Source organism: Heterocephalus glaber, unplaced genomic scaffold (genome assembly GCF_053883595.1).
Source record: "Heterocephalus glaber isolate CG9 unplaced genomic scaffold, H.glaber_assembly_v1.0 deba00000071, whole genome shotgun sequence".
Lineage (NCBI taxonomy): Eukaryota > Metazoa > Chordata > Mammalia > Rodentia > Bathyergidae > Heterocephalus > Heterocephalus glaber.
In genome coordinates this window covers 11,482,883-11,497,199 of record NW_028258137.1, presented here as the reverse complement: position 1 = coordinate 11,497,199, position 14,317 = coordinate 11,482,883, and the positions used below count along the sequence as shown (strand labels likewise).

Sequence of the window (14,317 nt, the reverse complement as noted above, 5' to 3'; positions counted from 1 at the left end):
AGAGCTCTTTATATATTCTGGTCATAGGTTATATGTATTATAAATATGTTCTGGTTAAGGACTACTTTTCATTCTCTTAATGATGTTTTTAAAGTTCTAAATTTTGATGGAATCTCATTTATCAAAAAATTTTTTTTTTTTTTGTTACTGGGGATTGAACTCAGGACCTTGTGCTTACAAGGCAGGCACTGGAAACACTGAGCTAAATCCCCGGCTTCAATTTTTTTCTTTTAAACATCATGTTTTTTATATCCTAGGAAATTCTTGCATACCCTAAATTCATGAATATTTTCCTGTATAATTTCTTCTTAAAGTTTTATAGTTTTAGTCTTTCATATTTAGTTTCATAGATCCTTTCAAGTTATTTTTATGTATGGAAATAAAGGGTTGAGGTTAATTTTTTACATATGGATACCAGGTGTTCTAGTACCATTTGTTGAAAACATTATCTTTTCCTCTATTCTTGAGTTTATGTTCTATAAAATGTTAATGTTAAATAATTTTTCAAAAATCAGTGGATCATGGGCTGGGGATTTAGCTCAGTCGTTCTGCCACCTGCCTTGCAAGTACTAGGACCCGAGTTCGATCCCCAGTACCAAAAAAAAAAAAAAAAAAAATCAGTGGACCATATATGTGTGGTTCTATTTCTACATTCTCTGTTTTAGTCCATTGATTTACATGTCTTTCCTTACGCCAACACTGCCTTGACTACTGTAGCTTTAGAAGAAGTCTTAAAATTACATAATAAATGTCTTCCAACACTGTTTGCTTTTTTTTTGGTACCGGGGATTGAACTTGGGACCTTGTGCTTGTGAGGCAGGCGGCAGAACCACTGAACTAAATCCCCAGCCCATCCTACATAACTTTTGAATTTCAATATCCAATTCTTCATTTATAGCAAGTATACAAAGACCTGAATTTTTATATATACCTTGTGTTTTCTAATCCTGCTAAATTCAAATACAAGTTCTAGGGGCTCTTAGAGATTTCTTAGTATTTTCTCTGTAGATGATCATTTCACGTACATATAAAGGTTTTGCTTCTACCTTGCCAATCCTATCCTAATTGCATAATTTTATTGCCAGACTATTTTGGTTTGGGCCTATGTTTCAAAGTTTAATGGACAGATGAAGAGTAGGCATATCTACCCTTGTTCCCCATCTTAGGGAGAAAGCATTGTATCTTTTCCATTCATATAAGGTGTTTTTGCTGGAAGTATGGTGAACAGGCTTATCTGTTGAGAAGTTTCTGTTCTACTTCTGGTCTCCTGATAGCTTTTACCATGAACAGCTGTGGAATTTAGTCTAACACTTTTTCTGCAACTACTGATAGGATCATATGGCTTTTTCCTTTCCTCTGTTAAAATGATGGCTTATGGGGGTGGATCTTCCAATGCTGAACCAACACTGCCATCCCTATAATAAAACCACTTACTACATACTGCCAGATCTGACTTCTAATAGTTTGTTTTGTTAAACAAATTTTTATTTATGTTCATACTTTTCTCTTTTATTATCTTTATCCAGTTTTAGTATTAGCACAAAGTTGAATTCCTAAAATGAGGGGAGAAGTGTTCCTTTTTTTTTGCTTTAAATGTTTGATATAATTTATCAGTTAAAATGTATATGAGCCTGTTGTTGTCATATAGGTAGGTTTTTAAGCTAGGAATATACTTTAATAGGTGCTATTCAAAAATTTTATATTTCTTCCAGAGTTAGTTTCATTAATTTGTCTTCCAAGGTACTTCATAGAAGTTGTCAAATTTATTTCAAAAGATTTTTGTGGGGCCGGGGATTTAGCTCAGTGGTTCTGCCACCTGCCTTGCAAGCGCAAGGTCCCAAGTTCAATCCCCAGTAACCCCCCAAAAAGATTTTTGTAATATGGTTTCTATATCCTTTTAAATTCTGTAAAATCTGTAGAAATGTCCTCTAAATCTTGATATTGTAATTTAAAAGAATGTGTAACTGATATTGTGTAATAGGAAGAAAAGATCTAAAGGAGTAGGGGAAGTGGGTGGGGTAGGGGAAAGGAAAGAAGGGAAAAGAAAATATATGATAAAAGGAAGAAAATGGAAACAAAGTCTTTGTAAATAGGGAAGGGTGGAGGGGGTGAAGGGAAGGCAGGGGAATGGGGAAAAAATAAGAACCAAGATACATCACGTAAAGGTACAAGATCCCAATGATGAATGTAACTGTATTTTATACCTAAAATGTACCAACAAACTTAGTGGAAAAAAAAAAAAGCATGGCTTTGTGTAGTTCATACTGGTGGAAATTTGATTATAAAGTAATGAATTTCACTGTGGCATTTTCATACATGTAGATCACATCTATCCCCTAGTACTCTTACCCTTTTCTTCCCCCTCCTGATTCTCTTCCTCTTCTCTAATATCTTCCCTTCTACTTTCATGTCACCTTTTTTTCCCCTCTAGATTCCACATATGAGAAAACGTGTTAACATGATCTTCCTCCTTCCATTTTTCTCCAAATAACATGACTTCACTCTTTATGGCGCACATATATATATATTCCCCCCCGCCCCCGGCAGTACTGGATATTGCACTCAGGGCCTTCACACTGGGCTACATGGGTAACAATACCCATTGTTATTGCAGCACAATTCACAACAGTCAAGTTATAGAATCTTCTTAGTCTTTTCTTCTTGCATATTTTGGTCAACTGTTCTTCAATCAGCAATTACCTTCAACTCTCTGCTCACTATATCTAGCCAGTGACCTCTCTCAAACCAGGCACCAATTAAAATCTTGTATAAAAAAATCCAGTTAATTCAAAAAAGTATTAAAGACAGAAAAGGCAAAATGGCAGATTGTCTTTTTCATTTCTCAATTCAATGTTTATAATGATAAATTTGCTAGAACTTATTTTGCTTCTCTGTAGCCCAACAAATGTAATTTGAACAGATTTCATTTGTAACTAGATGATGAACTCGATCCTGGTGAGCCTGCCGTAAAGATATTATAGTAACTCATTTACTTTGTTTCACGCCCCTTAGGATTCTGATTCATGCCAGGATTCACTTTGTAGCAAGAACTCTGCTTTATCTGCCCACCAGCACTCATTCGTGGGCTGTGTGTTTACAAGAGGCAGGGCAAGGAGTTGTCTAAGAAAGGTCCCAGGGGAGAGGCTGGCAGGGCTCATCAACTGGCTGTGAACAAAGATGGGGAGAACTGTTTTCCCCATAATCTTTAAATTCAACTCCATGCACCCAGCTGTCCCACAGAATATAATTTTTGGTTTAGAAAGGAATTTAGAGTCATTCACTCATTCATCGTATGGCTCTAACCCAACTAAGAACTGTCTACCAGACACTCCTTGGAAGTAGAAATGCAAAAAGAAATATATACGGCAAAATCTTTGGCTTCAAGGAGAAAATCTAGCGGAGAAGAGATCAACATATCAGGAAACTGTAACCATATATTACGAAGACAAAAAAGAGGGAGCAGCTGGCCAAGGAGTTAGCTCAGTGGTGCCGCTGCCTGCCTTGCAAGTGCAAGGTCCCGAATTTGATCCCCAGTATAAGAAAGAAAGAAAAAAAAAAAGAAAGAATGGAAAGAAGGAAGGAAAGGAAGAAAGGAAGGAAAGAAAGGAAGACAAGGATGAAAAGGAAGGAAGGAAGGAAGAATGAATTTCTACCTCAAAAGAAGGAGCAGCTGAGGGGGTGTTTAATCCAATCTTCTTTTATAGATGAGTTAATTAAAACTCCAAAAAGGGAATGAAGCCTGCCCACACTCATAGTAGAAGACTTGGGACTAGCACTCAATGATTCTCACACCTAGCTTACTATCTTCTCCATTGTGCTTGATGCCAGAGTTGGGGAATATCTAGATAACCTTGGAGATCTTGTCACACGGCAACTTCTATCTTTGCGAATGACAGGCAGAAGAGTTTTTATTTTCCCGGTTGTATGCAGGGTCTGTCTTTTTTTCACTCTTGTTTCAACCACAGTGAAGTATGAAGACTCACTCACAGTATATGATCACTACATTTTTAATGAATTAAGTCTCTACGATTTAACGGTGGATTTATCCAATTTTTTTCTCTTAACAAAAAGATTACACCCTATACTTGAAATGATATATCAGAGAAGTTACTGTAGTTCCCCAAGTGGACCCATGAGGCTAGGGTTAATGTGTGTATGGAAGCTCTACTGATCTTTGCTCAGAACTTCACTGTACAGAGCCTGGCTCAAGTCTCTGGCTCTGGTAGCATAACTGGCATAACCACTAAAATGCAAATTATCTGGAACAAAGATTCTTTGGCAGAGACATGCAGTTTCCTTAGTATTTGTCATCTGTTTACAAGGCAGGAGTGAGCCTTTTTGTAGTTTATGCAGGAACTACTTTACAGAGCCACTCAAGGCCCTGGAACTGGCACAGCACTCTCAGAGAAACAGGAAGAAAGCCCAAGACAAGAATTCCTTGCTTGTTGAGTGCTTCTGCTTGGAACTACTGTTCTCTTTCAAACCTTCTCTAGATTTAGCTGAAATCCAAAGGAATGAAAAGTAAAACCCAAACCTCAGGCCAATTTCACTACCCACGTGTAAAAATCTCTAAGTGATCTCCCCAAAGCCCAAGATCAGACCACTCAAGGAAATGGACTAAAACCAGCAATATATTAGGGAGATTGCTTAGATGCCATTCGCTTCTCAACACTGCATTGTTAGTACTCCAAGGGCACCATGTCAGGAGAGCAAAATGCCAGAAGACAGACAAAATGTTCCAAATGCTCTTAAACACTTAAACATCTTGGAGCTTGAGAACTGTCAGTACTATTTATTTATTTGAGACAGGGTCTCTTTCTCTTTTTTTTTTTTTTTTGAGATAGGGTCTTGGCATGTAGTTCAGACTGACCTTCAACTCACTATGTAGGCCAAGGTGGCCTGGAACTCATGATGATCCTTCTGCCTCAGCTTCCAAGTGCTGAGATTATAGGTGTGTGCCACCACAGCTAGCAGGTGTACTCTTTAATCTTTTTTTTTTTGGTACCAGAAATCAAACTCAGGACCCTTGTGCTTGACAGGCAGGCTAATCTATTATTGAAATTGGTACAATGCCAGCAAAAAAGTGGCATCTATCAGCAAAAGGTGCAAACACAAGCTAGCTAACAGCAGCAGTTTCACAGTTTTTATACAAACAGAAACTGATTTGCTACTCAGCTCTATTACTCTTACGCCAATAGAAGAATGAAAGGCACGTAAGTTTGTCACATTTGATTTCAGCTGCTCTACATTTTTAAAACATGTGAATGAAATATACCTGATTATTCTGGTGACAAAAATCCTAGACTCTTACTCTTATGAAACAGATTACAGAAAGCCTTTCTAGCTCTTCCTTACATGTGTTAAGCACAGAGATCTATTTTTCTCTGTTCTGGCCTCTCAGCTGTCAAGGAGGACAAAGTAATTCTAGCTGACCTTGGTTCAACTTAAATGAAGAGCTCTTCTTAGATAAGACAATATCATCCATTTACAGCCAATAAACCATGCTGTTTTCCTCAAAGCAGTAGAGGCACTCCACATGCAGTCTCCTGGTCTCTGCTGCGATCAAGAACATTCATTCTGCTCTTGGTTAACTGGGTTAGGTACTCTCAAATGACACTGAAATGCACTTTTTCCTTGAGACAAGCTAGTTCATCTTCTGGGCAGTCTCATAACTAGCATCATATTCTAAGAGACAGTTAATGCTCCTCTTTTCAGTGAAGAATAGTCCTCTACTGGTCTACTATTTAGCAGAAATCAGCCAACTCAATGAGTTTTAGTCACCTGCCACAAAGGGTGATAAGTTTTTCATTAATCTGCCTAGATCAGGCCTTTTATTATTCTTTTTGGTACTAGAGATTGAACTTGGGACCTTGCGCTTGCAAGGCAGGTGGTGGAACCACTGAGCTAAATCCCCAGCCCAAGATCAGGCCTTTTAGAGAGGGTGTAAGTTTGGTAAGTGTTAGGTGAGAACAGGCTCTTTTTCATGTCTTCCTTGGTGTACATAAGGCGCCTGCAGTGCCTGGTTCACAAATAATACAGACAGAAATGCTGCTTCAAAGTATAAAAGGAAAGAGTGCATTGTCAATCAGGAATGTAAGTTGTTGTTTGTGTTTTTTCCGGTACCAGGGATTGAACTCAGGACGTTGCACTTGCAAGGCACACGACATCACTGAGCTAAATCCCTGGCCCCAGGAATATAAGTGTTAAGATACATAACTTTTTTTTTTTTTGGTACCGGGGATCAAACTCTGGACCTTGCGCACTTGAGAGTCAGGCGCCAGAACCACTGAGCTAAATCCCCGGCCCCAAGATACATAACTTAAGTGTACATTCTATTTCTGCTTCTGAAGGATGTTATATGATGGACCATCATACCAGTTCTTTAGGCAGCAAAATACCAGCAAGCTGTTTTTCTCTTTGTATGCATTTGCTCGAATTGCATAAAATAAATTCAAACCTCAAATTGAAAGTTCACATTGCTGTGTTTGCCCCCTAACCAAAGCAAATGAATCCATTAAAGTCAAATGACTGAATGGTTACCATTATACTTGTCTATCTAGATAGGAAGAAAAGGAACTTAATAATCACTTTTGATGGCAACATGATAAACTACTTAATGGACTATAAAAAGAAATGAAGTAGCAATAAATGCTACAACATGGATGAACCATGAAAACATTATGCTAAGAAGCCAGTCACAAAGAACCACATATATGCTTTCACTTATATGAAAGGTCCAGAATAGGGGGATCTATACAGAGAGAAGGTAGATTAAGGGTTGCCAGAATAGGGGACAAATAGGAGGGCCTGGGAGCTGACAAGTAATGGCAGCTAAGGGGTGCAGGATTGCTTTCTGAAGTACCTGGAAGGACTGAGTTGGAAGACACAGCCAATCTTCCAGACAGTGCTTCTAAATTTGTGGTGATGGATGCACAATTCTGTGAACATACTACACTAAAAGCCAAATAACTGCAGACTTTTATTTATTATTATTTTTTAATGTAATATAATTATTTTCATGTTTATTTACTTTTGGGTTTTTTGAGACAGGGTCTTTTTTTTTTTTGGTACTGGGGATTGAACTCAGGACCTTGTGCTTTCAAGGCAGGCAGCGGAACCACTGAGCTAAATAACCGGCAACAGGGTCTTACCATGTAGCACCGGGTGGCTTTGAACTCTGCATCCTCCTGCCTCAGCCTACCTAGCGCTGGGACTACAGGCATGAGCCACCATTAACCTTTATTTCTATGAACTGTTACACAGGAGGAAAGTACATAAGACAAATGTACAAGTATAATGAATAGTGATGAAGAAAATAATCACACAGTCATCAGTAAGGTCACAAACATTGAGAGTACCTTATTCTACCTCCTTTTCAAATTATAGCCTTCATTAGAGGCAGCCAGTACCTGGGTTTTATTTTTGTGCCGGGGATCGAACTTGGGACCTTGCGCTTGCCAGGCAGACGCCGGAACCACTGAGCTAAATCCCCAGCCCAGTACCTAGGTTTTTATGATAATCACTTCAATGCTTTTTGCTGTAGGTTTGCTGGCTACAAATCACATGGAAAGTCTTAAATTACAATTTTCTCTTGTAAACCCCAAGACTGCAGACCACAGAGGACAGCCCCTTTCATGCAGATCCTTCTCCTCCTCAGTGAGCCTGGGCAGGCCCTTGGGAGACAGATGGTGGTGGATTTTCAGTCCTTGCCATGTGGTATAGAATGCAGTTTGAGGCCTGTCCCATCCAGCCCAGTTTTTAAGTATTCAGTGCATCTGAAGAGCATCTCAAGGGGAACAAAGATGCACCCCAGAACAAGCCTGCTGCTAGGAGCTTAGAATAGGCAGAAAAAGTCTAGGTAAATGTGGTAGAATAGGTTGAGGGCCTGAGGAAGGGTTCCATAATGCTTTGGGGGTACTGGAAGAGGCAAGGAGGGTTTCTTTCGCAGTGGGAAATAGAGCTGGCTTTATGCTTGCTCATGTGTTGTTTATCAACCCCTTTATTTTTTTTTTTTAAAACGGGGGATTGAACCTGGAGCCTTCACCCAGAGCAGCATCCCCAGCTTTTATTTTATTTATTTTTTGGTACTGGGGATCGAACTTGGGACCTTGTGCTTGCGAGGCAAGCGGCAGAACCACTGAGCTAAAGTCCTGGCCCTCCCAGCTTTTATTTACTTACTTATTTATTTTCACAAACACAGCGAGATCCTTTTAATACGCTTTGAAGATTTTTTCTGTAAAATGGCTTATATTTCCACAGGTACAATAGTGAGGAAATAGCCAGGGGCTTAGCTTAGTGGTGCAGCGTCTGCCTTGCAAGTGCAAGGTCCTGAGTTTAATTCCTGGTACCGGAAAAAAAAAAAAAATAGTGAGGGGCCTGGGGATTTAGTTCAGTGGTGCTGCCAGCCTGCCTCTCAAGCGCAAGGTCCTGAGTTCAATCCCCGGTACCAAACAAAAACAAACAAAAAAAAAGGAAATAAACTCTTCAATTTAATATGAAATATAAAAACAATTTTATAGATATATCCATAAAATGTAACTACTCATAACACTCTACATAGTAAATATGACCACCTCTTTCACTTCTAGACTATGTAATAGAGAATAGACTTTTAAAATGTTTCCCAGAGTCACAAGTGCATCTTAGAATGGACTATCATGTGGCTGACCTAAAGGAAGGCTTCCTGACACACCAATTTATAGTAATGATACTCAATGACAGAAATAGGGACCAATATTAATCAACTTCTTGGTTGTCTCTTGGTCTCACTTCCTTTGATCCTATAACCTTAGGAAGGCAATTTGCAAGGATGTGGGAATCAGTCACTTAGTATATGAAAACTCCAATATGATCTGGTGATAAATACTCCCAAATTTTCTAGTTCAAAATATCAAACTGACAGAAGAGTTGAAAACAGAAACTACTGTTATCTGAATACTCTTCACTTAGATCTACCAATTATTAATATTTTGCCACATATGCTTTTTCATATACATAAACACATGTATAAATAAAAAATTTTGGAGGGGGAGTGGGGAGCTATTTTTAATTAATATGTAGATATGCCATTTTACCTCTGACTACTTTAGCAAGTATCTCCTAAAACACTCTCCTACATAAAAGCAACATCTTATATTTTACCAAAGAAATTTAAAATTGATACTATGGATACAGTTCACATCTACATATCTCTTGATGCTAGCTGAAAACAGCCTTGACAATTGTTCCCCACTCTCTCCCATCATACATCATATTTGGAAGTTTCTTCAGTCCCCTTTAATCTTTCAATCTAGCACAGACAACTGCCTTTTGGCCTTTGGTGTCATTGTCAATTTTTAAGTCTACTTTGATTGTCTTGCAGAATGCTACCTGTTTCTTGTGAATGGATTCAGGTTAAATAGTTTTTTTTGGTACTGGGTATCGAATTTGGGACCTTGCACTTGCAAGGCAGGCGCCAGAACCACTGAGCTAAATCTCCAGCCCCAAGTTAAACATTTTTGCTGAGCATGTTACCTCCATGAGGCTGGGTACTTGTCACTGTGCCATCATTGGGGGGGCACCCAGAGTCAGATCAGACCTTACCTGAAATACTAAGTGTGGTCCCAAGGGTAAGGTGGTGACTGCAGGGCTTTGTAAAGGTATTGATTAATCTATAATAAGTGGTATAATACTTTCAGGATGTTTTGACTTATTTCTGGTGCCTCCATCTGTAAAGCTCTGATTATGTCTAGGGACAGACTGGGGTGAATGAACAGTAAAGAAACCTAAGGGCAAATGTATAGAAAATCTCCAGGATAATAATGCTCTAGCTGTGAGAAAGTCTTTAAAAAGTGAAAGCAGTAACTAGAGAAAAGACAAAGAGTTCCAGGATCACCCACAGAGCCCTAGGTTGGACAGGCCAGGGCCTCTTGGGCCCACAGAGAAGCACTTGCTTCTCAAGGGCCTGCAGTGGCACATGGGAGGGTTGAATGATGTGAAATCAGTGGCAAGGAGAAACCCTCTGGGCTGGCCCCAGACCTCTAGGAAATGATACTTGTGAATTTCCCTTCCCCTTTGTCTCATTCCAATGTAGTTTCACTCATTGCCTGAGAAAGACAGACTGCCATGGGCCTGCCTACCTCTGCCCCAGCAGTTTCCTTCCTTGAACTATTCCTGAGTTGGGGGTCTCCCAGCAAAGCAGGAAAGGGTGCACCAAACTTCCCAGCTGTAAGGGGGTGCAGTGGGCTCTCCAAGGAGGAAATGTTTAGTTTAATGTGAGCTAGGATTATCCTAGGGAGGGGATGCTTTGCCCCTGAGGTGTAAACTGCTGTTGCTGGGGAGAATAATTTATTGACCAACACAAGCAGACCATTCACCTTTCTGAGACAGAATTTTTTTTTTCCTGGTAACTGATCAAACTCAGGACTTTGTGCTTGCGAGGCAGGAGTGGTGCCACTGAGCTAAATTCCTGGTCCCTGAGACAGAATTTTAAAGGAATTATTGAACACAGCTTCTAACAAAGCCTGTAAATGACATTTTTCTTTACACAAGACTCTGGGAGCTCAGTGAAGGAAGACACAGATCATTTTCCAGTTACTAGTTCCATATGGGCTCCAACTAATCATAACCACAGAGCCCAAGAGGAGCTGAGGCAGCACCAGGATCTGGAATTTAAAACACAACGACCTCTCTCTCTCAAGGAGAATGTTGCCTAGCTCTCTGCAATGTGTGTCAGGGCAGTGTGGGTGTGCCAGTCTGAGGGCTGAACCCCATACCCTCATACTCCACGGCCCCCCAACAGGACAACATGGCCGGGGAAACAGTACATCTCTCCAACTGTGACAGCGAGAAGCAAAGCACGAGGCACAGAAGATCAATATGTCTCAGTGATGGGTTGTGTGGCTAATTGCTGACTAGGGACTTGGCATGCTTTCTCAAACCTCAGTGTTCTGCTTTTTCTTTGACTTTCAGCTTTCGTTTACCTCCCAAGAAAGTCTCTATCTCCTCATGAAAAAAATCTGGGGATGTCAACATAAAATAAAACTTAAGTTCTTGGGCACCTCCCAGGTTGAGGTCATGTTAAGTTTCAGGACATGGGGTACCCTCAACCAGACCAGAAATAATTCCTTTAGCTTTATATCACACAGCCCTCATTTAAAACGGGTCATGCCTGCCCCTTTTCAGAAATGCGTAGGCACATTAAGCATACATGAATCTCAGAGGAGCTGGCTAGCACACATTTTGCAAGACATTTCTCCTTCTTCCCAACTTCTCACTGTTGCTACAGTATATAAGCACACAAAATCCAAGTGAGAAGGACAGGAACTCTGGACACAGGTGATGCCTGACACCACAAAGTTGTATCTGGAGGGGAGTGTGCTTTACTATCCTTTCATGAGTTGAGGCCAAAGTGGTAAGGAAGGTCATTATCAGCACTTGTAGCTCCTGCTGGGCCCTGCTCCCAAATTCCTTTCTTGGCAGTTTCTCTAACATCGCTTCAACATTCAGTTCCCAGGGCAGCTTCTCTGGCCTCCTAAAAGTCATATCCTGCTAACCTCAAAGAGCAACTTGAGGTTCCCCTCAACCTGTCCTTCTCCCTCCAGGGGCAGCCCCAGTTCTCCTCAAAAAACCATGAGGAGCATCAGCAGCTTTTCTCTTGTCATTACCATGCTCCATAAGCCACAGCTTAAGTCTTGGGAAGGAATGAGCTGCCTGAGAAGGGAGTTAGTTAAGCAGCAGCTCAAGCTGTCACTCTGTTCAGGCAATGCAATGGATTTTAACAACAACAACAAAATTGTTCCCATGTAATTTGGTACTGAAAGCGGAAAGCTATCTTTTTACTGTATGCAGGAAATGATTTTCATAGATGCTGGCCACAGCTGGGCCATCTGTAAACCACAACATCATTTCTTTTTAGTAAATGGAAGATTTTTACTCACTGCATCACTGACCACCAAAAACAATTCCTATCTCTAAAGCAAGAGAAATGGTCAGTGGAGCTTCTTTTTTTAGCCTGGCCAGCCAGGGGTTGCTAAACCAGCTTTTCACACAGAAATATGGATTGTTCTCCAAGACTGTCATGCACCCCTACTTCCGAGGGATAGACAAACCCTTAAACAAATCTGGTTTCTTTGTATCTGGGACCCTTCAGAGTACGTGCTCTGGTGACCATGACCCACAATGGGTCACAATGTGAGATGTCTACAGGTCATGGCTGGCAAAGATGTTCAGCAATTGCTGGCTAGCAAGTGGAAGGTACGTGGAAACAAAGCCAACCGACCATGCCAGGAACACACCGAGAGAATACTAATTTAAAAATCCAAGTGTGTGGCTGGATGTGGTGGTGCATGTGTGTAATCCCAGCACTCAGGGGGCAGAGGCAGGAGGATTGCTGTGTGTTCAAGGCCAACTTGGACTACATAGTGAGTTTGAGGCTGGTCTGAACTATATACCGAGACACTGTCTCAAAAAACAAACAAAACAAAACAAATAAAAGTCCAGGTATGATCATCTAAAGCAGAGCAGACTATTTGGTTCCCAGATACGTGCTTATCAGTCTATCCTCTGGGAACTTGGCATCACCCTCCCTGCAGAGTGTAACCTCTAACCTGTGGCTCCTCACCCCAAAGCCAGTGGGGTGCCTGTAGGAGTCTGTGACTAACACTTCTCCAGGGGACCAACAGCTCAGCTAATGATTCCGTAAGGCTGTGTGAGCACGTTCATCACGTTTATTACTCTGCGGCCCAGCTGCAGGGAAGAAGTTTGGAGCTGGACACTGATGGTCTCATCTCAATGACACAACCAAAAAGGCACTCAGGTGAAGACCAGAGCCAAACCCAAAACGTGAACTCAGTCACACTGAAACAGCTTTCCTCTAAAGAATGGAAACCACTCAAGTATAAGCTACTAAATATATACTAAATATTTGTATTCCGAAAGCATGCTGGAAAATATGATGACCAATTATTCTTACTTTCAGCTAATATATATTTTTTAATGGCAATAGGGCTTGAACTCAGGGCATGGTACAAGTGCTCTACCAATGAGCTACATACATCCCCAGCCCCCTATCTATCTGTCTATTTTTTTTTTTTTTTTTGAGACAGGGCCTCTCCATATATTCCAGACGGGCCTCACTGTGATCCTCCTGCCTTAGCCTCCCAAGAGGTGGGATTACAGGCGTGCACTACCACGCCTGGCACTCCATTTTATTTTTGAAACAGGCCTCAGGAAGGTTCTCCGGACGCATCAAATTTGCCATCCTCTTGCTTTAGTCTCCCAAGTAGTTTGGGATTACAGGTGTATACCACTGCACTTGGAAGCTAATACTTTTATAAATGGTTTTACTTAGTTAGATAAGAATTTACCCATTTAAAGCATACATTTCAATGCTTTTTAGTATAGTCATTATTCCAATCTAATTTTAGAACATTTTGTCATCTCCATCAAAAACCATTCACACTTATTAGCAGACATTCCCTATTCTTCCCAACCATTAATCTACTTTTTCCCTCTATAGAGTTGTGTGCCTCTCAGCTAATAGCTTTTTTTTTTGGTACTGGGGTCAGCTAATAGCTTTAAGCCATAAGTTTAAGATTTTATATAAATAAAGGTACAATTCTTAATGAGAAATGTAATTGTGTTGTATACCTATAATATACCAATAAAAGAATTTAATAAAGTGCAACAACAACAAAAAAAGATTTTATATAAAATTCACAAGCAGCACATCTCTCAGCTATTATCTATTACAGACTCATTTTTTGGTACCGGAGATCGAACTCGGGTCCTTGAGCTTGTGGAGTGGGCAGTGCACCACTGAGCTAAATCCCCAGCCCTACAAAGCACATTTAAACATTCATAATTTGTCCTCTATGTTGGTCATACATTAATTTTGTAAGGGCCAAGAAAATCAGAACTCTAGGCTTTAGATAAGAATATTGGAATATATCAGCACTGTTTGTATGTGAAGTCCCAGGTATCACCAAAACTATGCTGAATCTGCAGTCAGTGCAAAATCTGTGCCTGCCCCTTAATTACGATTTATTTATTTTTACTCTGGTCAAGTTTATCTCTCTGAGTTTCAAGTAACCAATTAGTAAAATGAGGGTGTTATCAAGTACCTTGAAGGACAATTAAATGAGATAACCACAGACCACACCCTTATCTATACAGAACGACTTGGTGTGCAGACCTCTCTTGGCCACTAGAGACAGAAACAGATACACAAATAAGCAATTATGTTTTGAGAAGACGGCATAGAGTTGGAGGGTACAGGGGATCGGGAAGTGTGTGTCTGAAATTGGAAAGATGAGAAGGAATTGCCAGAAGGGTAGGC

At 40.4% G+C, this 14,317-nt stretch overlaps 1 protein-coding gene across 2 annotated transcripts in view; it reads right to left on the bottom strand.

The window, feature by feature from the left end:
* The window catches only part of Cfdp1 (chromatin remodeling protein CFDP1), a 132,127-nt gene that overhangs the window by 17,977 nt on the left and 99,833 nt on the right, over positions 1–14,317 (bottom strand). The gene's annotated exons all lie outside the window — the stretch shown is intronic.